Consider the following 25,973-nt stretch of genomic DNA (forward strand, 5'->3'; position numbering starts at 1 on the left):
CAAACTCTAGCCAATTCTTTTTGGGAATTTTACTGCATGTTCAATCGTAGTTTCAGGTCACTTACCGACCAACAATACATAGGGTGATATTTCTGTTGTTGAATGTGGAAACCGAGTAAGCACCTCCTCAAACTCTTTAACATACATTCCCCAAGTAGTATGGTGGTAATGGCAAAAAGCTCTACATAGTCTTCCTAGCTCATTTATAACGCTTGACACAGGGTTAAAGGACAGATGGAACTTTGAGATCATATATACATAGCCAGGATTTTCAGGACGTTCCTCCAAGGTTTTGATAACAACTGGCTGGGACCAATAATCATAAAATATTTGCCTCTGCCTGCATACTGCATGCACATAATATTGCCCTAATTTACTAGCTGTTAGTTTTCTGGTATATTGCCTCGTAAGGCACAACTTTAAAAAGTTAGAAAATTCGTACGTTACTACCAACACATACTTAAAACCTCCTATTTTGGTTGGAAGAGGCCCGGAAACATTGGCTGCAGCTAGCACACCTACCTGTTTTGATATAATGCATTTTCCCTTTTCTGGAGGTTGTAGGTGTTTTCGTTTTCTCATATTTTTCACATTTTTGTAATATTGTTAAAATGCAAGTTTCTTTCAACTTTACTGCACACTTTTTGGTTCCAAAATGACCATAGGTCATGTGTATATACCATATGAACTCCTCTATGTTATGTTCGGGTAAACACAACTTCCAATCTTCCCACACTAAAATAGTTATACAGTACAATACCCACATTTACCAAATAATATTCCCTTATGTTGAGTTCTTGGTTTTCTTCAGACCTTTACTTTACCATAGCCAGAACTGGATCTTTTTCTTGTTTCTTTTGATGCTTCCCAATATCTTTAGAACCTCGCTTTAGTGGTCAACCCCTTTAATGTAAAACAAACATATTTTTCTGGAATGCAGTCATGACAATGCATCTGCCACTACGTTGTACTTACCAGGAATATAACATATATCAAACAGGAATTTCTGAAGAACTATGGCCCTTCCCATAAGTCCAACATGTGTCATTCTACAACTCCTAATAAACGACAGCGCTTAATTGTCTGTGTATATGTTTACTTTCCTCCCTACCGATTAGAATCATAACTTTTTCGAGGCCCACACAATTGCTAATGTCTCTTTTTCAGTAACTGTGTAGCTACATTCACACTTCATTAACATTGTGCTAGGAAAACTAATTGTTCTCCATTCTGTCCCGCTCAGTCTCAGTTACTTGGAATAGACGTGCTCCAATCCCAGTGTTGGAACTGTCACCAATTACAAGAAACTTCTTACTTAACCTTGGGTGAAACAAACCAGTATTCCACCTTTAGAGACAGCATCCTTACTATTATAAAATTCCTTCTGACACTGTTCTGTTCACGACCATGGGACATTCTCCTAATTAAATTCAGTGTAGCTGTTGCTTTAGTAGCTGTTCACTCACAATGTTGCGATAAAAATTACAGAGGCTGAGGAAAGACTTGATTTGTTTCTTGCTCCTCAGTGGTGGGAACCACGTGATGGCTTCTAGTTTAGCAGGATTTGGTCATACCCCAAAAACTGTATTTCCGCTTTTTCCAAATTCGGATTTGGCTACATCAACTGTGACTTTACCTCTCTGAAAGGCCTTCAGTACTTTCTCCAATATTCAACTGTGTTCCTGCCAATTGCTGCCTGCAATTATAATACCGTCCACATACAGAGTGATCTTAGATAACAGCTCCTCTCCAAGTACGGAATCTAAGGCCCTTATAAATGCGGCTACCGAAATATTTAGTCCGAATGACAGAGCCTTTAACTGTGTGCATCTGCCGTTATTTATGAAAGTGGTAAACGTCCAATAATTTTCAGCCAATTTTATCTGCAAGTAGCCAGCAGTCAGGTCCAGACTAAATAACTTACTAGCACCCTCAAAGTTCTGCTGTAATTCCTCTAAAGTTTCTGGTCTATCGTTCTCAGACTCTGTTACTTTATTTAGTATCCTAGTGTACAATGTAGCTCATACTGATTCATCTCTTTTGGTAACAAACTAGTGGGTTACAGTACCGACTGGTTGATCTCTCTATAATCTGTGAATACAACGTCCTCTGTAATTCTCTATCTGTGGTCATTTTTGATACTGGTATTACATGTGGTCTCAACTTAAAACGTTGACGTGGCTTGGCTTTACATTCGTAAGGTTCTCCTTTCATTAATCCTGCTCTATCACAAAATACTTTATATTTTAACAGCACATTCTCTAGCTCTCATTTCTCATCTGTATCAATAAAGTCAATATTCTTTACTTTATTCTTTACTTCATTTACTACCCCTAACCAACCTCACTCTAATTCGGAATCCCTTTTCCCTGTGGAACACCTCCCTCTTTATTGACTTCCCACTGAAAACACTTTCACACTATTTTTAGGTAGTACTTCTCCAGAACTTCCCCTTTGGAACTAACCATATTACTAAATGTAATTTCTCTCTGAATAACATTTACCATTAGGTTCACACTACCCTTTCCTAAGTCCATAATTGCTGCATGGTCCACCAACTAATTTGTCCCTGTTATTCATCCAACACAAAGATTTGGGACTACCATAGTACCAACCTCCACTAACAATTCTGAACATTTACCTCTAATAACACTTAATTCTTCATTTTTTTTACTGTAACTCATTGTAATGGCAACACTGGTACCTCACTGCTGCCTCTTATTTGGTCATAAAGCGCCTCTGCTACAGCACGTAACTCGGTACCATAACAGCAGCTGCTTTAATTCCACTAATTTCCACATCTACAATCGGTTGGTATTCCTCTCTACTATCTGTTCCATCTTCTTCAAAAATAACTTTTCTAATACCCCCAGAACCGCACGACCGCTACGGTCGCAGGTTTGAATCCTGCCTCGGGCATGGATGTGTGTGATGTCCTTAGGTTAGATTTAGGTAGTTCTAAGTTCTGGGTGACTGATGACCTCAGAAGTTAAGTCCCATAGTTCTCAGAGCAATTTGAACTATTAATACTCCCAGAACTTTCCTTTATCAACCTCTTCATAGTCAATGGTCATTCACTTATCTGAACTTATTTTCGGACTTCACTCAAACTCTTTTCCAGTTTTCCTTTCCTGGTCTTCCCTTTCGTAATTTCTTTCTGACCTGTCATTATGTCTCATTTTGTTCTTGATATCGCCTGTTACTGTGATTGTTATTACCACCTCGGTTCCAACCTCCTCTGCCACATATGTAGCACCCAATCAACTGCCCCTCCTCTCTTCCATTCTGATTTCTGTTATGTTCCCTCTACTCATTATGGTTCCCGTTTTGTTCCCTCCAATTACCACTTTCGCTCGATCTCCAGTTTACTCCTCCCCAGCCATTACTGGATTTTCCTCCCCCCAAGTTCGTCTCGCAAAAACTTTGAAAATAATCTTTATAGCTGTCATACCCACTGTCTAAGAAGTTTCTCCTCTCGAAGATGTTGTTTCTAACATTGCATTAAGTACTGTTAGACCAGTACCTGTCTAAGAATTTTTTAATAAATTCTTCATACATTTGAAATGATTCGCCGGCTTTCATTCCCCATAAAAGCTTATCTCCTACCGTTATTCTTGTAACACATCCTTTTTTTTTCCTCGTCTGGTCCCATTTTTCAGGTAACAGAGACGAACTGTTCCACCAAAAATTTAGAATCAAGTTTCTTTGTTGCCAGGAAATTATGTAAAGTACAAAATGTTAAATACTGGTTTCCATTTGTATTCCTTCCACTGTTATTTACAGCAATAATATCTTTTAATTTTGAATCTAATTTCTTTTCAACCATTTCAGTGCCTCTGTTAGCGCAATCACTGACCTCCTTCTGAATACTAGCTACATTTGTATCTCTTTGGTATTTGTTTGTAGTGAATATACTCTAGTAGATAAACATGTCCCTGTTTCATCTACTTCTTTATTAAATTGGAGATCGATGCATCACACATTTGATCCTCCTTACCAAAATTGTAATCTAAAGTTTTAAAATTGTATTTTAATTCTGTAATAAATTTACAGTTATTTTCTGCGGCTACTCCCTCAGTGGTGACTTTTCCGAAGTTTGAGTCCCTGCCCGCTGTTCCTTGATTATATTCTCATTTTTGTTTACCACTTTGACATTTTGGTTAATTTTCCTAATACATTTATCCAAACTGTCAGTTGTGTCCTTCACGATTTCTTTCATAATTTTTATCAACTGTTCTGTCTCTAGAACTTTCCTCTGTTCTGTGATTAGTTTCTTCTAGATTTTTGTTATTTTCCTCTAGTTTCTTGTTAGTTTCGCTAGCAGTCTCCGGTATTTTGCGTTAGTCGTTTCCAATTTTTGATTTAGTTGTTTAGTTTCCCTAGCACTTTCCTTTAGTTTACTGACCAAAGCTGAAAAGATGACTTGCTTATTGAATTGTGAACCATTACATAATTTTGTTAGGTTCATTTTCGGTCTTCGTACTTTCCTTAACCAATGTCTGAGTGTCTCACTCAACACAATTTTCTTTGTTATTATAGGTTTTTAATGGGATTTCCTGTCCCTTGTTACCTACAATATCATTCAACATGACTACAGGATCTTCTTTCTATTTTGAAAGCGAAAGTACACCATGCACCTCTGCCAAGTCAGAGATTTCTTGAACCATAGTCTCGCTAATATTTGGTTCGCTCATATTATTGTTAGTTCTCTTACCGCTCCTAAGTAACTTTTACTGTATATAACACTATTATATCATTATAACTTTGAAAATTGTATATTTTACTGGGCGCAGTTGTGTTCCGCTGCCTCGCCGAGTGTCGAACTTTGGACTTTAGCAAGAGCGCCTCCAGTGCACTCCTCTGCTACTGTGCTGCGCTGAAGTATTATCCACGCGATGCCGTCGAGTCGCGTTGTTTCCTACGGTTACGCAGCTTGCTTTGCCACGTTGCACGTTGATATCTTCCTTCTGTTACGACCTCCTCTGGAAGGTCGTTCGCTATTCTTCACTCGAGATGTGTTCGTACTCCAGAGACGTGAATTGTACTTTTTGCTATGCCAAACTTATCACTTTACGTGGCACATTTCCTGCATTACTGGACTCACACAGTTTTAATGTTACACGTTGCAACCACCTCTAACAGTTATTGTTTACTATCCGTTTCTTTTCTCGTCTCGTGTATCACAGAAATTGCACTTCCTATTTCGCCGATAAATTTGCAATAAATAGCTTTTTACCGTCGCAAGTTATTTCTCTACAGCCGTATTTCACTCACAAGATGCCAAGTGCAAGACGCATCCACTGCAAATTGTCCAAACTGCAACGATTTGCAAGAAGCATCCACTAATCTATCCAAATTTGCGATAAATTCATCTTCCCGCAAGGGTTGCCAAATGCAAGAACCCTTCCTTTCGTACTAAACCTCTAGAAATGTCTCAGTTTAGACGGTGAGTCCGTGGGTGGTGGTATAAGTGGCGCACAGTGTAACTGGCCACGCTTCCCCACCTGCGTTTTGTGATGATTAAGCCAGTCCGTCTCTCAACTGAATTAGTGAGCCATCGCCTAGGAATTCTTCCTACCTGTTATTTGGAGATGCACTTGTATTTTTATGTCCCCCTGCAGAGCCGTAGCAGCGCCATCGCATTCTGATAGTGCAGTACTACTATCTATGTTTTACGCAATGAAGCGGGAAGAAGTGTTTTGGGCAATCAATTTTTACGTGGGATGCCATATTGTGCGTTTATTTAAGAAATACCGCTAAATGAACTTGTTCAAACTGGTTATAAGCTATTTAACGGGAAGACAGCATGGTCTCCCATATAACTAGATCGAAAGGCATTCTATCAACTACTGCCGACTATGGCGACCAATCTGTATCATGAGCGTACAATGGGTATGGTGCGTATAAGGTCATACTTGTTCGGTTATGCCAAAGTTATTCCTTTATTAATATGAACGTTTGCTAGCACTGTCAATTTACTATAGGAGTTTTTATGACCCAAAGACTCCTCGGAATGTCTGAATGGCAAAAGGCAACTTTTGTTAGTAAATATTTATAAATAAAAATTGCTTGAACGTACTTTCCCAATGTCTCTATTTGTTGACGCCATGTGCGATTTCTGCATCGGCACCTCATCCCATGCCTCTTAAAGTGCCGGTGGGCCATCTGTCTCTGCTACCCAGAGTGGGAACCTACCGTAAATATTGCAGTGCTGATATAGTCACTTCGTGTATGTCAAATAGCAAAACTGGAAATAAAGTAAAATTCGCTCTTATCTACAAATAAAGGGTATCTTAAAAAAGGGAGGTGTGTCTTTACTGATTCTTATGATATTCGTATCTTTTTTTAGTAATGCTTGCTCTGTGCTATTTCTGTTTAAGATGGTCTGCAAATGTTGGTTTGTACCGTATGTCTAGGGAGATGAAACAGAGTGCCGAGAACACAATGGCACTGAAAACAAGTTTTATGAAAAAAAATCCACTTAGCAATTTTTTCCATTTTCATTCTCCCATTTCAAATGGTTCAAATGGCTCTGAGCACTATGTGACTCAACATCTGAGGTCATCAGTCCCCTAGAACTTAGAACTACTTAAACCTAACTAACCTAAGGACATCACACACATCCATGCCCGAGGCAGGATTCGAACCTGCGACAGTAGCGGTCGTGCGGTTCCAGACTGGAGCGCCTATAACTGCTCGGCCACCCCTGCCGGGCTCAGTCCGGAGCCGCGCGACTGCTGCGGTCGCAGGTTCGAATCCTGCCTCGGGCATGGATGTGTGTGATGTCCTTAGGTTAGTTAGGTTTAAGTAGTTCTAAGTTCTAGGCGAGTGATGACCACAGATGCTAAGTCCCATAGTGCTCAGAGCCATTTGAACCATTTGAACCACCCCGGCCGGCATTCTCCCATTTATTAAATATGTTTAGGGAACAGGCATACTGTAGCGAACATGTGTTGGTCTGTATACCGTCTACATGGATAGCGACGTTTTAGATTAACTTCCCTCGCACTAGCAATATAGTAAATAATTTAACGTTTACATACGTATATTTTAATGGGTGACAAAAACACTGCACGTTACAGATCGTTTAGGGCGGCTACAAGGATCAGCTATAGTATAGCACTACAAAGAACCACAGTAAGCGTGTGTGGAGCGCTGATGCAGGGGCGGCCTGCAGTCGTGTTCCCAGGCTAGCAGAGAGCGCAAACAGCCCCGCGGACGGCCAGCGCGCGCAGAAGCCGCCGTGCCGAGAGTCTGCGGATGACCTGGGCCGGATGTCGGCGCCGCGGTAACCTTCATGCGGCTCCGTATGGGCGATATAATTTATTTCTCTCAGTTTCTTCGCAATCCACCTCCTGCACAGAAAGCCAGCGTACTCATCGGTACAAGGCCGTTACATCAGCTGACAGGCAAATTCTACTGCCAGTTGCAAGTCAGAGTACACAGCGATAAATAAGTAAGAGTACACCGATATACGCAGGGCTGTTCGCAAACAAATGAATATTAGGGTTACCCCAATGATGAAATGACAGAAATGGGACAATCCTTTACAATTTAGGTTGCATCTACATCTAAAAAAAATCATTACAAAAGATATAGGAAAAATGAATATAACCTACAGCATTTATTACACTGTCCTGTTGCAATATCCTTCGGTATCAGTGAACCGAACGGAACCACGTGATCCTTCAAGTAACATGCAAATGAAATATGAACCGATTAATTGTTGGATTAAATAATTACAAAGTATTGGCATGAGCATTCTACGAAACTCAAAGTTAATTGCTGATGACAAGTAACAATATAGGCAAGCAAAGGGATGGTTGCCGTATCATAGCTGCACATTATTAATCCGCTACAACCCAGTGATTCATTTAGAAACTCTTCCGCCTCGGTAGCTGAGTGGTCAGCGTGACGGATTGCCGTCCTACGGGCCCGGGTGCGATTCCCGGCTGGGTCGGGGCTTTTCTCCGCTCACGGACTGGGTGTTGTGCTGTCTCCATTATCATTTCATCCCCATTCGGCGTGCAGGTCGCCCAATGTGGCGTCGAATGTAATAGTGTCCGAAGTTCCATGCGGCTTTTCGCGGATGATGCTGTAGTATACAGAGAAGTTGCAGCATTAGAAAATTGCAGCGAAATGCAGGAAGATCTGCAGCGGATAGGCGCTTGGTGCAGGGAGTGGCAAATGACCCCTAACACAGACAGATGTAATGTATTGAGAATACATAGAAAGAAGGATCCTTTACTGTATGATTATATGATAGCGGAACAAACACTAGTAGCAGTTACTTTCTAACATTCTGCGTGGTGTCTGTCTGTTCTAAGTCGTGTCTCCCTACCACTTTCGCGCAACGACGCTCTGAGCGTGTTTTTTAGGGAATTGACTAGTTTGAACCTGGGACCTGCTGCTGGTAAGGAGACGCCAGACCACACATGACATGTAGAGTTCAGAAGAGTTCAGTGAGACTAGCGAAGACATAACCAAATACTTAATGATTTCAGCGTCAGCTCCACTGCACTCCCTGTAAAAGAATCTTAATACTAACTAAATTTAGTGGAAGGGGTTCAAGGCTTTCCTATTTTTAGTTAGCTGGTAAAATAACGTCGAAAAAGCAGTTAAGTTTACCATTGGAAATTTTATTCTACTAACAAAACATTGTTTATAAATTGCACTATTGATAAAAGGAAATATTTTAATACAGGATGATAAAAACCAACTGCGTTCAACAAAAATGTGAACGAATATTCCCTGAGTGGGTTTCCAAGTTCTACAATGGATCGAAGGATGACCTATGCCATATCACATCTATAATCTAGGTTTAAATTAAGTTTCACAAAAGCGAAAACTATCAAAATGGTCTACAGTGACCCTCAATTATCTTTAATTACTTATCTAACTTGTCGTAAATTACAGTGGCTGATGTGGCTTCTCAATAATTATATAACATAAAAATCATCGCGTTTCAGATTTTAACTTACGTAGCAAATGTGAATACCATGAGCTTCAATTGACGATCGACACTAGTATTACGTAAAAAGGGGATGTAACAGATGAGACTTCTGCAGTTCTGAGTGAAGCCTTATGCGCTCAAAAATGCGGCATCGCGTGCGTTCATTACCTTGTCGGTGTTCGTCAGGGGCCGGTGGCCGGCGCAGCTCCATACAGCTCGCCGTCTCGGAAGCAACTCTCTCCTAACTTCTCCTTACTACAATTTACCGAAGTTGGTTTAAAAAAAACTATCTGGCTTTGTTTTCATCTGACCAGTCAGGGTCTCAATGTTAACCTTAAGCTCCGCCTACAAAAATTCTGTCTATCCAATGAGAAACGTTATACTTTTCATGGTGGGGCAATGTTTTTAAAGTTTGCAACGTAACAGAGACGTAAAAAAGTCTCACGCTAAAACTTGCAGCTGGTGTGGCCCTTTTAGTGTTATCGTAAGATCTATTCTGTTCTTCTGGAGGGCTCTATCATTTAACATGGGCTGGGGTTGGTCCTGGCGGTTAGCTGGCAACGTGGGTGTCCGTCCCTTATCGTAGGGCCTTCTAGCTTAACACGGTTTTGGTCTCGGCTTCTGTTCACGTTTCTCCCCTCGGATCTGCGTCTGTCTCACGGTGGGAAGGTATGACATGCATTTAGGCATTCTTGTGTTAGTCTGTGGTATTCCATTTGCTCACTCGTTACTCGTATTACTTTGGCTAATTTAATGTCACGATTTATTCGGAGCTATGTGACATACTACTGGATTTGCTTATCATGTCAGGGTTTTCATGGAAGGTGTTGGATTTGCCTGACACATTACAACTTCTGTAAAGTATCTGGGAGTATGCGTGCGGAACGATTTGAAGTGGAATGATCATATAAAATTAATTATTGCTAAGGTGGGTGCCAGGTTGAGATTCATTGGGAGAGTCCTTAGAAAATTTAGTCCATCAACAAAGGAGGTGGCTTACAAAACACTCATTCGACCCATACTCGAGTATTGCTCACCAGTGTGGGATCCGTAACAGGTCGGGTTGACAGAGGAGATGAGAGAAGATCCAAAGAAGAGCGGCGCGTTTCGTCACAGGGTTATTTAGTAAGCGTGATAGCGTTACGGAGATGTTTAGCAAACTCAAGTGGCAGACTGCAAGAGAGGCGCTCTGCATCGCGGTGTAGCTTGCTGTCCAGGTTTCGAGAGGGTGCGTTTCTGGATGAGGTATCGAAAATATTGCTTCCCCCTACTTATACTTCCCGAAGAGATCACTAATGTAAAATTAGATAGATTCGAGCGCACACGGAGGCTTTCCGGTAGTCGTTCTTCCCGCGAACCATACGCGACTGGAACAGGAAAGTGAGGTAATGACAGTGGCACGTAAAGTGGCCACCACCACACACCGTTGGGTGGCTTCCGGAGTATAAATGTAGATGTAAATGTAGATGTAGATGTAGAAGACTTGCAACAAGGCGGTCGGACCTGCCCCGCAAGGGGCCTCCCAGCAAATGACGCCAATCGCTCATATCCATTTCATTTAGAAATTCCAGTGGTCGATTGAATACCATATCAAACGGTACTAAGCTATGAGTCGCGTTTAGCGGGGCTGTGAAACGCTACGCTGCCTATCTAAACATTAACCCCCATCTATTGGGCCGTGCTGCTGTATGCTTTCACCAGTCCGCTGTGGTAGTAAGTCGGAGGACCGTGATCGTAGTGCAGGATCAGAATCTCGTTCGTCCGAATTCAGTCAACACCAAGCTCCAAGACGTCTCGAACCAGCGATTTCTCCACACCCACTAACAAACCAAGAGAGTCCCTTTTTCCTCTACCATCTCCCGACTCGTCAGTTTGCGCCAACCACGAAAAATCTTATTCTCTTCCGCCAATAGCGTGTCAGTGCCACGTTTAACAAATCCGCACCCTGGAATTTCGTCATTCACGGGCCAATCAGAGCACATCTTGCTCGCTAGTTTGTCCTACAAATTCTGGACTGACAATTAGATAAGTACTGGTCTAACAGTACTTAATGCAATGTTAGAAACTGCATCTTCGAGAGGAGAAACTTCTTAGGCAGTGTGTATGATAGCTGTTGTTGTTGTTGTGGTCTTCAGTCCTGAGACTGGTTTGATGCAGCTCCCCATGCTATTCTATCCTGTGCAAGCTTCTTCATCTCCCAGTACTTACTGTAACCTACATCCTTCTGAATCTGCTTAGTGTATTCGTCTCTTGGTCTCCCTCTACGATTTTTACCCTCCACGCTGCCCTCCAATACTAAATTGGTGATCCCTTGATGCCTCAGAACATGTCCTACCAACCGATCCCTTCTTCTGGTCAAGTTGTGCCACAAACTTCTCTTCTCCCCAATCCTATTCAATACTTCCTCATTAGTTATGTGATCTACCCATCTAATCTTCAGCATTATTCTGTAGCACCACATTTCGAAAGCTTCTATTCTCTTCTTGTCTAAACTATTTATCGTCCATGTTTCACTTCAATACATGGCTACACTCCATACAAATACTTTCAGAAATGACTTCCTGACACTTAAACCAATACTCGATGTCAACAAATTTCTCTTCTTCAGAAACGCTTTCCTTGCCATTGACAGTCTACATTTTATATCCTCTCTATTTCGACCATCATCAGTTATTTTGCTCCCCAAATAGCCAAACTCCTTTACTACTTTAAATGTCTCATTTCCTAATCTAATTCCCTCAGCATCACTCGACTTAATTCGACTACATTCCATTATCCTCGTTTTGCTTTTGTTGATGTCCATCTTATATCCTCCTTTCAAGACACTGTCCATTCCGTTCAACTGCCCTTCCAAGTCCTTTGCTGTCTCTGACAGAATTACGATGTCATCGGCGAACCTCAAAGTTTTTATTTCTTCTCCATGGATTTTAATACCTACTCCTAATTTTTCTTTTGTTTCCTTTACTGCTTGCTCGATATACAGATTGAATAACATCGGGAAGAGGCTACAACCCTGTCTCACTCCCTTCCCAACCGCTGTTTCCCTTTCATGTCCTTCGACTCTTATAACTGCCATCTGGTTTCTGTACATATTGTAAATAGCCTTTCGCTCCCTGTATTTTACACCTGCCACCTTTAGAATTTGAAAGAGAGTATTCCAGTCAACATTTTCAAAAGCTTTCTCTAAGTCTACAAATGCCAGAAATGTAGGTTTGCATTTCCTTAATCTTTCTTCTAAGATAAGTCGTAAGGTCAGTTTTGCGTCACGTGTTCCAATATTTCCACGGAATCCAAAATGATCTTCCCCAAGGTCGGATTCTACTAGTTTTTCCATTCATATGTAAAGAATTCGCGTTAGTATTTTGCAGCTGTGGCTTATTTAACTGATTTAACTGATTGTTTGGTAATTTTCATATCTGTCAACACCTGCTTTCATTGGGATTGGAATTATTATATTCTTCTTGATGTCTGGCTCTCCCAAGGCCGTCAGTAGTTCTAATGGAATGTTGTCTGCTCCTGGGGCCTTGTTTCGACTCTGTGCTCTGTGCTCAGTGCTCTGTCAAACTCTTCACGCAGTATTGTATCTCCCATTTCGTCTTCATCTACATTCTCTTCTATTTCCAGAATATTGTCCTCAAGTACGTCGCCCTTGTATAGACCGTCTATATACTCCTTCCACCTTTCTGCTTTCCCTTCTTTGCTTAGAACTGGGTATCCATCTGAGCTCTTTATATTCATACAAGTGGTTCTCTTTTCTCCAAAGGTCTCTTCAATTTTCCTGTAGGCAGCATCTATATTACCCCTAGTCAGATAAACCTCTACATTCTTACATTTGTCCTCTAGCCATCCGTGCTTAGCCATTTTGCACTTCCTGTCGATCTCATTTTTGAGATGTTTGTATTCCTTTTTTGCCTGCTTCATCTACTGCGTTTTTATATTTTCTCCTTTCATCAATTAAATTCAATATTTCTTCTGTTACCCAAGGATTTCTACTAGCCCTCGTCTTTTTACCTACTTGATCCTCTGCTGCCTTCACTACTTCGTCCCTCAGAGCTACCCATTCTTCTTCTACTGTATTTCTTTCCCCCATTTGTGACAATTGTTCCCTTATGCTCTTCCTGAAACTCTGTACAACCTCTGGTTTAATCAGTTTGTCCAGGTCCCATCTCCTTAAATTCCCACCTTTTTGCAGTTTCTTCAGTTTTAATCTACAGTTCATAACCAATAGATTGTGGTCAGAGTCCACATCTGCCCCTGGAAATGTCTTACAATTTAATACCTGGTTCCTAAATCTCTGTCTTACCATTATATAATCTATGTGATACCTTCTAGTATTTCCAGGATTCTTCCATGTGTAGAACATTCTTTTATGATTCTTGAACCAAGTGTTAGCTATGATTAAGTTAAGCTCTGTGCAAAATTCTACCAGACGGCTTCCTCTTTCATTTCTTTCCGCCAATCCATATTCACCTACTATGTTTCCTTATCTCCCTTTTCCTACTCTCGAATTCCAGTCACCCATCACTATTAAATTTTCGTCTCCCTTCACTGCCTGAATAATTTCTTTCATCTCATCATACCTTTCATCAATTTCTTCATCATCTGCAGAGCTAGTTGGCATATAAACTTGTACTACTGTAGTAGGTGTGGACTTCGTGCCTATCTTGGCCACAATAATGCGTTTACTATGTTGTTTGTAGTAGCTTACCCGCACTGCTATTTTTTATTCATTATTAAAGCTACTCCTGCATTACCCCTATTTGATTTTGTATTTATAACCCTGTATTCACCTGACCAAAAGTCTTGTTCTTCCTACCACCGAACTTCACTAATTCCCACTAAATCTAACTTTAACGTATCCATTTTCCTTTTTAAGTTTTCTAACCTACCTGCCCGACTAAAGGGTCTGACATTCCACACTACGATCCGCAGAATGTCAGTATGATAGCTATAAAGATTATTTTTAAAGTTTTTGCGAGACGAACTTGGGGGGAGGAAAATCCAGTAATGGCTGGGGAGGAGTAAACTGGAGATCGAGCGAAAGTGGCAAATGGAGGGAACAAAACGGGAACCATAATGAGTAGAGGGAACATAACAGAAATCAGAATGGAAGAGAGGAGGGGCAGTTGATTGGGTGCTACATATGTGGCAGAGGAGGTTGGAACCGAGGTGGTAATAACAATCACAGTAACAGGCGATATCAAGAACAAAATGAGACATAATGACAGGTCAGAAAGAAATTACGAAAGGGGAGACCAGGAAAGGAAAACTGGAAAAGAGTTTGAGTGAAGTCCGAAAGTAAGTTCAGATAAGTAAATGACCAGTGACTATGAAGTGGTTGATAAAGGAAAGTTCTGGGAGTATTAATAGTTCAAATTGCTCTGAGAACTATGGGACTTAACTTCTGAGGTCATCAGTCACCTAGAACTTAGAACTACCTAAACCTAACCTAAGGACATCACACACATCCATGCCCGAGGCAGGATTCAAACCTGCGACCGTAGCGGTCGCGCAGTTCTGGGGGTATTAGAAAAGTTATTTTTGAAGAAGATGGAACAGATAGTAGAGAGGAATACCAACCGATTGTAGATGTGGAAATTAGTGGAATTAAAGCAGCTGCTGTTATGGTACCGAGTTACGTGCTGTAGCAGAGGCGCTTTATGACCAAATAAGAGGCAGCAGTGAGGTACCAGTGTTGCCATTACAAGGAGTTACAGTAAAAAAATGAAGAATTAAGTGTTATGAGAGGTAAATGTTCAGAATTTTTATTGGAGGTTGGTACTATCGTAGTCTCAAATCTTTGTGTTGGATGAATAACAGGGACAGATTAGTTGGTGGACCATGCAGCAATTATGGATTTAGGAAAGGGTAGTGTGAACCTAATGGTAAATGTTATTCAGAGAGAAATTACATCTAGTAATATGGTTAGTCGCAAAGGGGAAGTTCTGGATAAGTACTACCTAAAAATAGTGTTAAAGTGTTTTCAGTGGGAAGTCAACATCAAGGGAGCTGTTCCACAGAGAAAAGGGATTCCGAATTAGAGTGAGGTTGGTTAGGGGTAGTAAATGAAGTAAAGAATATTGATTTTATTGATAAAGATGAGAAATGAGTGCTAGAGAATGTGCTGTTAAAATATAAAGTATTTTGTGATAGAGCAGGGTTAATGAAAGGAGAACCTTACGAATGTAGAGTCAAGCCACATCAACGTTTTAAGTTGAGACCACTTGTAATATCAGTATCAAAAATGACCACAGATAGAGAAATACAGAGGACGTTGTATTCACAGATTATAGAGAGATCAACCAGTCGGTACTGTAACCCACTAGTTTGTTACCAAAAGAGATGGATCAGTATGAGTTACATTGTACACTAGGATACTAAATAAAGTAACAGATCTGACAGTGACATCAGCTAGCTATGGGCGAATCATAGCGTAGTTTAACACTTCTGAATTTCACGAGGCCAAATCATATTCCCAGACTTGTACTTTTCTGCCATAAATTGTGGTGTCCCAGCAAGGACTTGAAGCAGTTGCCCTCGGCCATCTCGAAAGGTGAGTCGTGCCACAGGCCGCTAACCCCAACTTTGTGACCAAGACCGATAGGTTTCGTGAGCTACCATCGGTGGCCGCTTGACACGCGCAAGCCGGCTCAAAGTTTTGTTTGAGTGTCCACGACACACCTACTGCATTCATTGGGCGGGCTGTGTATTTCTCACGTATTCACAGAGGAACTATTGGCCTCTTTACTGACAACTGTTGTTTTTTATAAGATACATTTCTCCCTATTAAATAAAACGTAATGAGACTTTAAGTAGATGCAACTAAAGTGTCTTGCCCACCGTCAACCATGACAAGGGGCAGATAAATTTACTATACATGGAAGGAGGGAAGCCATACGGCTTACAACCATCCACAGTCACATTAATGTGGCCACCACCTACGTTCTACGTCAACGTGCAATAAACACTCACAAACTACAGGTGGCAACACTAGCTGTGGAAGGGATATAAAGCGTGTTAGAGGGACACGAAAAACAGTGCAGTGGATATTGTAATGTGGAAAGGAAGTCATTTATGTGATGTCCACGATCACTGGCTTTCTGACAAAGGACGCCAGCATTTCCGCAACAGCTAACTCTGTAAATTATTCGAATGCCGCTGTGGTTGAAGTACACCTTATAGGGCAAACGGCGCTATCCAAAACGAGCACCGAGGCAACAGTGGTGCACTACGAGGCATAGATTCCAGGGGTGAACAAGGGTTGTGGAGAAGTGCACGGTTGAATAGATGTGCGACTGGTTAACTGACCGCCCAGATAATCCGGAAGACTACCAAATATGTCTCCTCAACGAAAGTTGCTGCGTATGGGTGTCCGCAGCAGGCGCCTGGTTCATGCGCCCGTGCTGACTGCTGCTCGTCAGCGATGAAGGCTGCAATCTGCTCGCCAGTACCGCAGCTGGACGTGCACTGAGCGTCGACACGAGGCCTTTTCTTATAATCACGTTTTCTGCTCCATCAGACAGATAGCTTTTGACCTGTACGGCCCTTCAATAATAAACGGAAGGGCCCAGGTAGGAACAAGAAACGTTATACACTACTGGCCATTACAATCGTTACACCAAGAAGAAATGCAGATGATAAACGGGTATTCATTGGACAAATATATTATACTAGAACTGACATGCGATTACGTTTTCACGCAATTTTGGTACATAGATCCTGAGATATCAGTACCCAGAACAACCACCTCTGGCCGTAATAACGGCCTTGATACGCCTGGGCATTGAGTCAAACAGAGCTTGGATGGCATGTACAGGTACAGCTACCCATGCAGCATCAACACGATACCACAGTTCATCCAGAGTAGTGACTGGCGAATTGTGACGAGCCAGTTGCTCGGCCACAATTGACCAGACGTTTTCAATTGGTGAAAGATCTGGAGAATGTGCTGGCCTGGGCAGCAGTCGAACATTTTCTGTATCCAGAAAGGCCCGTAAGAACCTGCAACATGCGGTCGTGCTTTATCCTGCTGAAATGTAGGGTTTCGCAGGGATCGAATGAAGGGTAGAGCAACGGGTCGTAACACATCTGAAATGTAACGTCCAATGTTCAAAATGCCATCAATGCGAACAAGAGGGGACCGAGACGTGTAACCGATGGCACCCGATACCATCACGCCAGATGATAACGCCAGTATGGAGATGACGAATACAGGCTTCCAATGTGTGTTCACCGCGATGTCGCCAAACACGGATACTACAATCATGATGCTGTAAACAGGACCTGGATTCATCCGAAAAGATGACGTTTTGCCATTCACGCACCCAGGTTCGTCGTTGAGTACACCATCGCAGGCGCTCCTGTCTGTGATGCAGCGACAAGGGTAACCGCAGTCATGGTCTCCGAGATGATAGTCCATGCTGCTACAAACGTCGTCGAACTGTTCGTGCAGATGGTTGTTGTCTTGCAAACGTCCCCATCTGTTGACTCAGGGATCGAGACGTGGCTGCACGATGCGTTACAGCCATGCGGACAAGATGCCCGTCATTTCGACTGCTAGTGATACGAGGCCGTTGGGATCCAGCACGGCGTTCCGTATTACCCTCCTGAAGCCACCAATTCCATATTCTGCCAACAGTCATTGGATCTCGACCAACGCGAGCAGCAATGTCGCAATACGATAAACCGCATTCGCGATAGGCTACAATCCGACCTTTATCAAAGTCGGAAACGTGATGGTACGCATTTCTCCTCCTTACACGATTCATCACAACAACGTTTCACCAGGCAACGCCGGTCAACTGCTGTATGTGTATGAGAAATCGGTTGGAAAGTTACCTTATGTCAGCACGTTGTAGGTGTCGCCACCTGCGCCAACCTTGTGTGAATGCTCTGAAAAGCTAATCATTTGCATATCACAGCATCTTCTTCCTGTCGGTTAAATTTCGCGCCTGTAGCACGTCATCTTTGTGGTGTAGCAATTTTAATTTCCAGCAGTGTAGTCTGGGGAACGTTTTCGTGGTATTTCCTGCGTGATCTCGTCATTGTCAAAGGCACAATGGATCAACGTAAGTATACATCTATCCTTGGTACGATCTCCTTGCGCCTGGCACACCCTCCGTTTTGATCATCGTCAGTGTGCCACGTCAGTGATGTGTTTCGTGCTGTTTCTCCTGTGCGTCGAGAGGTGTGATTTTAATTGTGTACTGCCTTGAGGTTCGCCGTCAGTGTTTGTTATGTGCTACGCCATCCGTCGATACTTTTTATGCTCCAGTCATTCTGTGCCTTGTGTTCTTTTAATTGTCGCAGCGTGTGGCTTTTTGTGTGCGCTACTTTTAAACAGTTTTTTATCTCCATTTTACAGTCACCCCTTTTTTAGTCTATTGCCTTCCATGATGTTCCCCCTTTTTTATATCTATGTTTACCATATTCTCTCCTTTGTTATTTTTAAATGTCTTCTATTTGTTTGTTGTATGTCTTTCGGCTGAAGAGCAGCGCATATGCTACTGCCAGTCCGCCCCGATGGGGAATTGAAATACAATAAAGAAAAAAAAAAAAAACCTTGGTACGATGAGACTCGCCACGCAGCTCACAGCGTATGTGAGTGGTTCAAAGAGCACTAACATGGGTTTGCCGTACTCCTCTGGCCCCGAAACTCCCAGAACTAAGCCCACTCGAGAATCTGTGGGATCACCTCAATCGAACATCGACCCTCGACAGTGAAACCTAGCACAGCTGGCCACGCCATCAGAGTCGGTATGGCTCCTCGTCCCTTCGGTACCTTGCAGGAGCACACTGACACTCTTCCTGCAAATGTCCGCCGCTCGTGGTCTCGCGGTAGCGTTCTTGCTTCCCGAGCACGGGGTCCCGGGTTCGATTCCCGGCGGGGTCAGGGATTTTCACCTGCCTCGAGATGACTGGGTGTTTGTGTTGTCCTCATCATTTCATCATCATCCAGGAAAGTGGCGAAATTGGACTGAGCAAAGATTGGATAATTGTACGGGCGCTGATAACCACGCAGTTGAGCGCCCCACAAACCAAACATCATCCTTATCACTCTTCCTGCAAGTCTGCGCTGCAAAACGTGGTTATTTACGCTTTTGCTAGGTGGTCACAATATGACTGGAGTGTGTACCACATATCTACTCACATGTCTAAGTATCGCGCCTGCTCATTTGCAGGATCTGCACTGTCATTTTAAGCGCAATTTCACGTTGACTTGCAAATCTACCCACACTCCCTTCGCCGCGACAAATGAAGCCCTCGATACCGTTTCATAAAATCACAACAGAACTTAAGGTTTCCACCTAACCAAGACAGCAACGCTACTGAGCAGTATGCCCCACAACTAACATGTATTCACATTCTTTGGGTTCGGCGACTCACTAGCAATTTGTCACAATCTGACCTATACTTCGGGCTACGAGAGTGCGCTTTGAGAGATTTTGATGGCAGCACTGATCAGAAAGTAATGATCTTGTAGCGAAGATGGAATCTAGTCGACGAATTCCCTTTTGTGTTCGCAAGCATGATGAAGAATTTCGAAGACTTGGTAAAGTACCGAATAAAAGTTGAACATACGGCTGCATTGCAGAGGGACAATACTAACTTTCTCGCTCCGATTCTGTTCCTATTGACAGTGTGTGTAGGAAACGACTAGTACTCCAACATACGAAAGCAAGGAGACGCATCTCTCAATAGTTTTCAAGAAAATAGAGTTTGAAAATTTTAGGCGTGCCTATACACTTTGTATGGTCGAACACATTCATGGCGTCCGCAGCCGAGTAAGTAAGCGCTAAGTTTCATAAGCACTAGGTCTTTGGATCGAATCTAGTTAGCGGTAATGTTTTTGTTTTTCCATTCCCACGTAAACTTTTGAAGATGGAGATAGTCTGCCACCGAGTAATATTAAAGAAATTCCTCCAAAATGTAGTCCTATGATGCAGCTTTGTGACGTTTATTTTCACAAATCGGAGAAGAACCTTGTAAAACGACTACAAAACTACGCGTATATCATCAAACAGGATAGAGAGGTAGCGTCTGCAGAAGACTCAATCAGCATTACACCATCAGTTATCTGCACCAATTTCTGGTGACATGCTCCCATATGCTTGGCAGGCCGCGAAACTGTGTCACGACCGAGAACAGCTTACGAATGTAACTTATTTTGCAACACATTGTAAATCGTGGTCTGTAGAGTTACGTGCCAAATAAGTGGATAGAGGATGGAAAATACCCTCCATGATGTAAGAAGGAAATTCGGCGAATGCTGAGGAAGCAGGGACTGTTGCACTACGTTCAAAGGGTACGCAAAAATGACGAGATTTGTGCGTCTGTGGAAAGATCTATGCGTGAAGCATGCAAGTACGACTACAGTCACACCTTAGCAAAAGATCTGACAGAGAACCCGAGAAAATTCTGGTCGTATGTAAAAGCGTGTCTAAGGCTTCCATTCAGTCTCTTGTTAACTAGTCTGGTGTGGCAGTAGAAAATAGCAAAACGAAAGCCGAAGTTTTAAATTTCACTTTAAAGAAATCATTCGCACAGAAGAACCGTAGAACCATACCGTCATTTGACAGAAGGTCGGACCCCCTTATGGATGACATAGTAATAAGCATATCTGGCGTAGAGAAGCAACTAAAGTATTTGAAAGCAAATGAATCACCAGGTCTGGATGAAATCCCAGTTCCAGTTTACAAAGAGTACTCTACGGCAGTGGCCCCTTACCTTCCTTGCATTTATCGTGAATCTCTCGCCCAGCATAAAGTCGCAAGCGACTGGAAAAAGGCGCAGGTGACTGCAGTGTATAAGAAAGGTAAAAGAAAGAACCCTTGAAATTACAGACCAATATCCCTAACTTCTGTTTGCTGCAGAATCCTTGAACATATTCTTAGTTCAAATATAATAAACTTCCTTGCGGCTAAGAAGCTTTGTCCACTATTCAGCATGGTTTTAGAAACCATAGCTAGTGCGAAACTCAGGTTGCCCTTTGCTCAGATGATATACTGAGAATTATGGATGAAGCATCAGGCAGGTCCCATATTTCTAGATTTTCGGAAAGCTTTTGACGCGCGGCCCCACTGCAGACTGTTAGCGAAGATATGTGAGTGGCTCGAAGGCTTCTTAAATAATAGAACCCAGAATGTTGTTCTCGACGGCGAGTGTTCATCACAGACGCGGGTGTCGTCAGGAGTGCCCCAGGGAAGTGTGGTGGGACCGCCGTTGTTCTGTTCATACATAAATGATTTGGCGGACAGGGTGGGCAGCAGTCTGCGGTTGTTTGCTGATAATGCCGTGGTGTGCGGTAAGTTGTTGAAGCTGAGTGACTGTAGGAAGATACAAGGCGACTTAGAGAAAATTTCCAGTTGGTTTGATGAATGGCAGCTAGCCGAAAATGTGGAAAAATGTAATTTGATGCGTATGTGTGAGAAGAACAAACCTGTAATGTTCGGATACAGTAATACTAGTGTCTTGCTGGACATAGTCAAGAAGTTTAAATATCTGTACGTAACACTGCAAAGCGATATGACATGTAACGAGCACGTGAGAACCGTGGTAGGGAAGACAAATTGTCAACTTCTGTTTTTTGGGAGAATTTTAGAAAATAATGGTTCACTTATAAAGGATATCGCATATACACTCCTGGAAATTGAAATAAGAACACCGTGAATTCATTGTCCCAGGAAGGGGAAACTTTATTGACACATTCCTGGGGTCAGATACATCACATGATCACACTGACAAAACCACAGGCACATAGACACAGGCAACAGAGCATGCACAATGTCGGCACTAGTACAGTGTATATCCACCTTTCGCAGCAATGCAGGCTGCTATTCTCCCATGGAGACGATCGTAGAGATGCTGGATGTAGTCCTGTGGAACGGCTTGCCATGCCATTTCCACCTGGCGCCTCAGTTGGACCAGCGTTCGTGCTGGACGTGCAGACCGCGTGAAACGACGCTTCATCCAGTCCCAAACATGCTCAATGGGGGACAGATCCGGATCTTGCTGGCCAGGGTAGTTGACTTACGCCTTCTAGAGCACGTTGGGTGGCACGGGATACATGCGGACGTGCATTGTCCTGTTGGAACAACAAGTTCCCTTGCCGGTCTAGGAATGGTAGAACGATGGGTTCGATGACGGTTTGGATGTACCGTGCACTATTCAGTGTCCCCTCGACGATCAGCAGTGGTGTACGGCCAGTGTAGGAGATCGCTCCCCACACCATGATGCCGGGTGTTGGCCCTGTGTGCCTCGGTCGTATGCAGTCCTAAATGTGGCGCTCACCTGCACGGCGCCAAACACGCATACGACCATCATTGGCACCAAGGCAGAAGCGACTCTTATCGCTGAAGACGACACGTCTCCATTCGTCCCTCCATTCACGACTGTCGCGACACCACTGGAGGCGGGCTGCACGATGTTGGGGCGTGAGCGGAAGACGGCCTAACGGTGTGCGGCACCGTAGCCCAGCTTCATGGAGACGGTTGTGAATGGTCCTCGCCGATACCCCAGGAGCAACAGTGTCCCTAATTTGCTGGGAAGTGGCGGTGCGGTCCCCTACGGCACTGCGTAGGATCCTACGGTCTTGGCGTGCACCCGTGCGTCGCTGCGGTCCGGTCCCAGGTCGACGGGCACGTGCACCTTCCGCCGACCACTGGCGACAACATCGATGTACTGTGGAGACCTCACGCCCCACGTGTTGAGCAATTTGGCGGTACGTCCACCCGGCCTCCCGCATGCCCACTATACGCCCTCGCTCAAAGTCCGTCAACTGCACATACGGTTCACGTCCACGCTGTCGCGGCATGCTACCAGTGTTAAAGACTGCGATGGAGCTCCGTATGCCACGGCAAACTGGCTGACACTGACGGCAGCGGTGCACAAATGCTGCGCAGCTAGCGCCATTCGATGGCCAACACCGCGGTTCCTGGTGTGTCCGCTGTGCCGTGCGTGTGATCATTGCTTGTACAGCCCTCTCGCAGTGTCCGGAGCAAGTATGGTGGGTCTGACACACCGGTGTCAATGTGTTCTTTTTTCCATTTCCAGGAGTGTAGGACGCTGGTGCGCCCTATTTTTGAGTACTGCTGGAGTGTTTGGGATCCGTACTAGTTCAGACTGGAGGAAGATATCGACGCAATTCAGACGCTGGCTGCTAGATTTCTTGCCGGTAGGTTCGAATAACACGTAAGCGTTAGGGAGATGCTTCGGGAATTCAAATGGGAATCCTTAGAGGGAAGGTGACCTTCTTTTCGAGAAACACTGTTGAGAAAATTTAGACGACCGTCATTTGAGCCTGACTGCCGAACGATTCTGCTACCACCAACATACATCGCGCTTAACGACCAAGAAGATAAGATACGAGAAATTAGGGCTCACACGGAGGCGTACAGATAGTCGTTCTTTCCTCGCTCTATTTGCGAGTGGAACAGGAGCAGAAATGACAAGTAATGGTACAGGGTACCCTCCGCCACACACTGTACGGTGGCTTGCGGAGTATGTATGTAGATGTAGATACTCCGAAAAAACATTGCATACGCGAAAGTTCGTTCATTACCTATGCCGTAATTCGCAACAATTATTTTCTAAGTTATACGATCAGAAACCACCCTGATCCATTCAGTGCTACGTAGGTTACACATTACATTTGACACAAATATCGATACTATAACATAAATAAGATGAGCCAAAGCGTCTACTCGCTCAGTTACGGCCACCGTGAATACGATCGACCATAGACAGTATATAAAAGGGCCTAAACTATTTTCTTGAAAGCGGTTGAGAGTTGCGTCTTCCTAGTCGCGCCCTACACACCATGCCAGTATGAACAAAATCCATGAGGGGAAGTTCGCACGGTTCCCTTGTTAGTGGTGGTAAAATGTTATCAAGATACAAGACTTCCTCCCGAACGTGACACCATTCTACTGCGAGAAAGTAATTTCGAAAATAAACCGGTTTACTCGTAATTGTACTCTTTCTGTAGAAGCTAAAATATGGTAACAAAACTCGCACTCTTAATTTGTGCTTGTGTAATCTAAATAGTGTAGCCAGCTATAAATACTTTGACCGAATTTTGAAATTAAAGCAGTGAAAACGAGTTAGCTATATTACTTTAATGCTGGCGTTTGAATTTCAACGACACTCGGGTTCATTTCGGAAAAGGAAGGGACTCTGCTTGGTAATGCAATTGGGACAATGAGCAACAAACGTTCATGCTAAGTTGCTGTAATTATAGTGACGAAAATGGAACAGTTTGAAAAGCTGAGGTCTGCCATACAGTTCTAAAACTTTACGTGCGTCCAGTCTTCCTTGTCGGTTGATTGAAGGTTTGAAGCCGTCGGTCGAGGAGGTGGCGACAGTCACTCATTGTCGGCCGTCGCTGTTGCAGAAGCTGGATGTTGGCGCGCCTTCTTCTCGACACGGTCACAAGACGAAACGGGCTCTTGATGTGCGCTAGTTAATGTTTCCCGTCCGCGACACCATGTCAGAAACTATCATCGCAAGTCGATCGCAATTACATGCTGCCAAACCCCGAAAGCGCGGCAACTCGCGGGAGCGTCACACAACACACCTGCTCCACTCGCTACTCCCGCCACACTCCTTCTCTCAGCCCGCGCTCCACGCGGCAGAGTTAACACTACCAAAGATCCTACACACTTTGATTCTTCACACGACCTATCGCCGTAATCGTTCGATAGCAGTTTTCCCTAGGCAAGACCCAGCGTAAAAATACAAATAATATTTACGAAACAAACCAATTATACATCGACATAAATGTTTAAATAAATATATACAAACAGTAAAACAATTACAATATACAAAGAGACAGAAATTGGTTAAAAGGTGCTACATTACAGTAGTATCCGAGGGGCTTGGATCGGCACGCCATTGTCTCGACCGTTGATAATGATTTTCAAGAGCTGAGCCACTAATTAACGTTCAGGCACTCGTAGCCTCTCTCTCTCTCTCTCTCTCTCTCTCTCTCTCTCTCTCTGTCTCCATCTACTGCGTAATAAGATTCCGTTCCACCCTTCTCACACAAGGAAAATTCCTTGGTGATATCATACATCGAATTCGAATCATTGCTGTGGCAGCGCAACAGCCTGACCGCTTAGCCATGGGGAATACCAAAATACCTACTTGTAACTATCTCGTTGTCAAGGAACCTGTGTGTTTCGCAACTTCCTTCCAAATTCAGACCAACACGTATTACCGCATGTGGACTGATCAACTAGGAGTGACAGCAGAGATCGAACGAATTGAGAGACGGACTGCTGGAATGAAGTCGGCTTAGCTGATACGAAAGTGTAACAGAAATGATCATGGGACTTATATGTGATTTCTCGGAAGAAAGACGATATAGTGCTCGCGAAATGCTGTTGAGTACGTTTAGAGAACCTGTACTCGACGAAAACTACGCGAGCAGTATGCTGTTACGATTCTGCAAGTCACCTAGCGATCTTGAGTATAAGGGAGAATATGAGGCGTGTACAGAGCCATATTTTTCTCTCTTTCAGTACCCGTATAGAATAGGAAAGAAAACTGTGGATAGAGGTACGATGTATCCCCCGATATGTATTGTACAGTGACTTGTAGCATATGCATTTGTAGATGTCGATGTAGACAATATCTTTTACTGATGACGTATCTACTCAGTCGGAAAGAATCTTAATGGACGCCATCTCAGACAAGTACTCCAGCAACATCTTGCCGTCTGTTTACTATCAACACCTCATGTACTGTCACGATAAATCGTCTATAGCGTGTCAGTAGCGGACGCGCTTTGGGTGGCATTTGGGAACAATGGTAATCAGGTGGAGGCGCGCTTAAATGCTGGAGGCTCTTCTCCTTTTAGTATTACCTGGAGTAGCGGTGCTTCCTTCTTCATCTTGTTTGTTTTCGAGGTTGCAGTAAAGTTATGTAGTTTGACTTTTTTTGTTTGCGCTTGAATCTCGTTCTTTTAATTTAAATGAAACTGTCGGATTTTTCCCGATATACTACCAATGTACCTTCCCTT

This window comes from Schistocerca cancellata, chromosome 1, assembly GCF_023864275.1.
Source record: "Schistocerca cancellata isolate TAMUIC-IGC-003103 chromosome 1, iqSchCanc2.1, whole genome shotgun sequence".
Classification (NCBI taxonomy): Eukaryota; Metazoa; Arthropoda; class Insecta; order Orthoptera; family Acrididae; genus Schistocerca; species Schistocerca cancellata.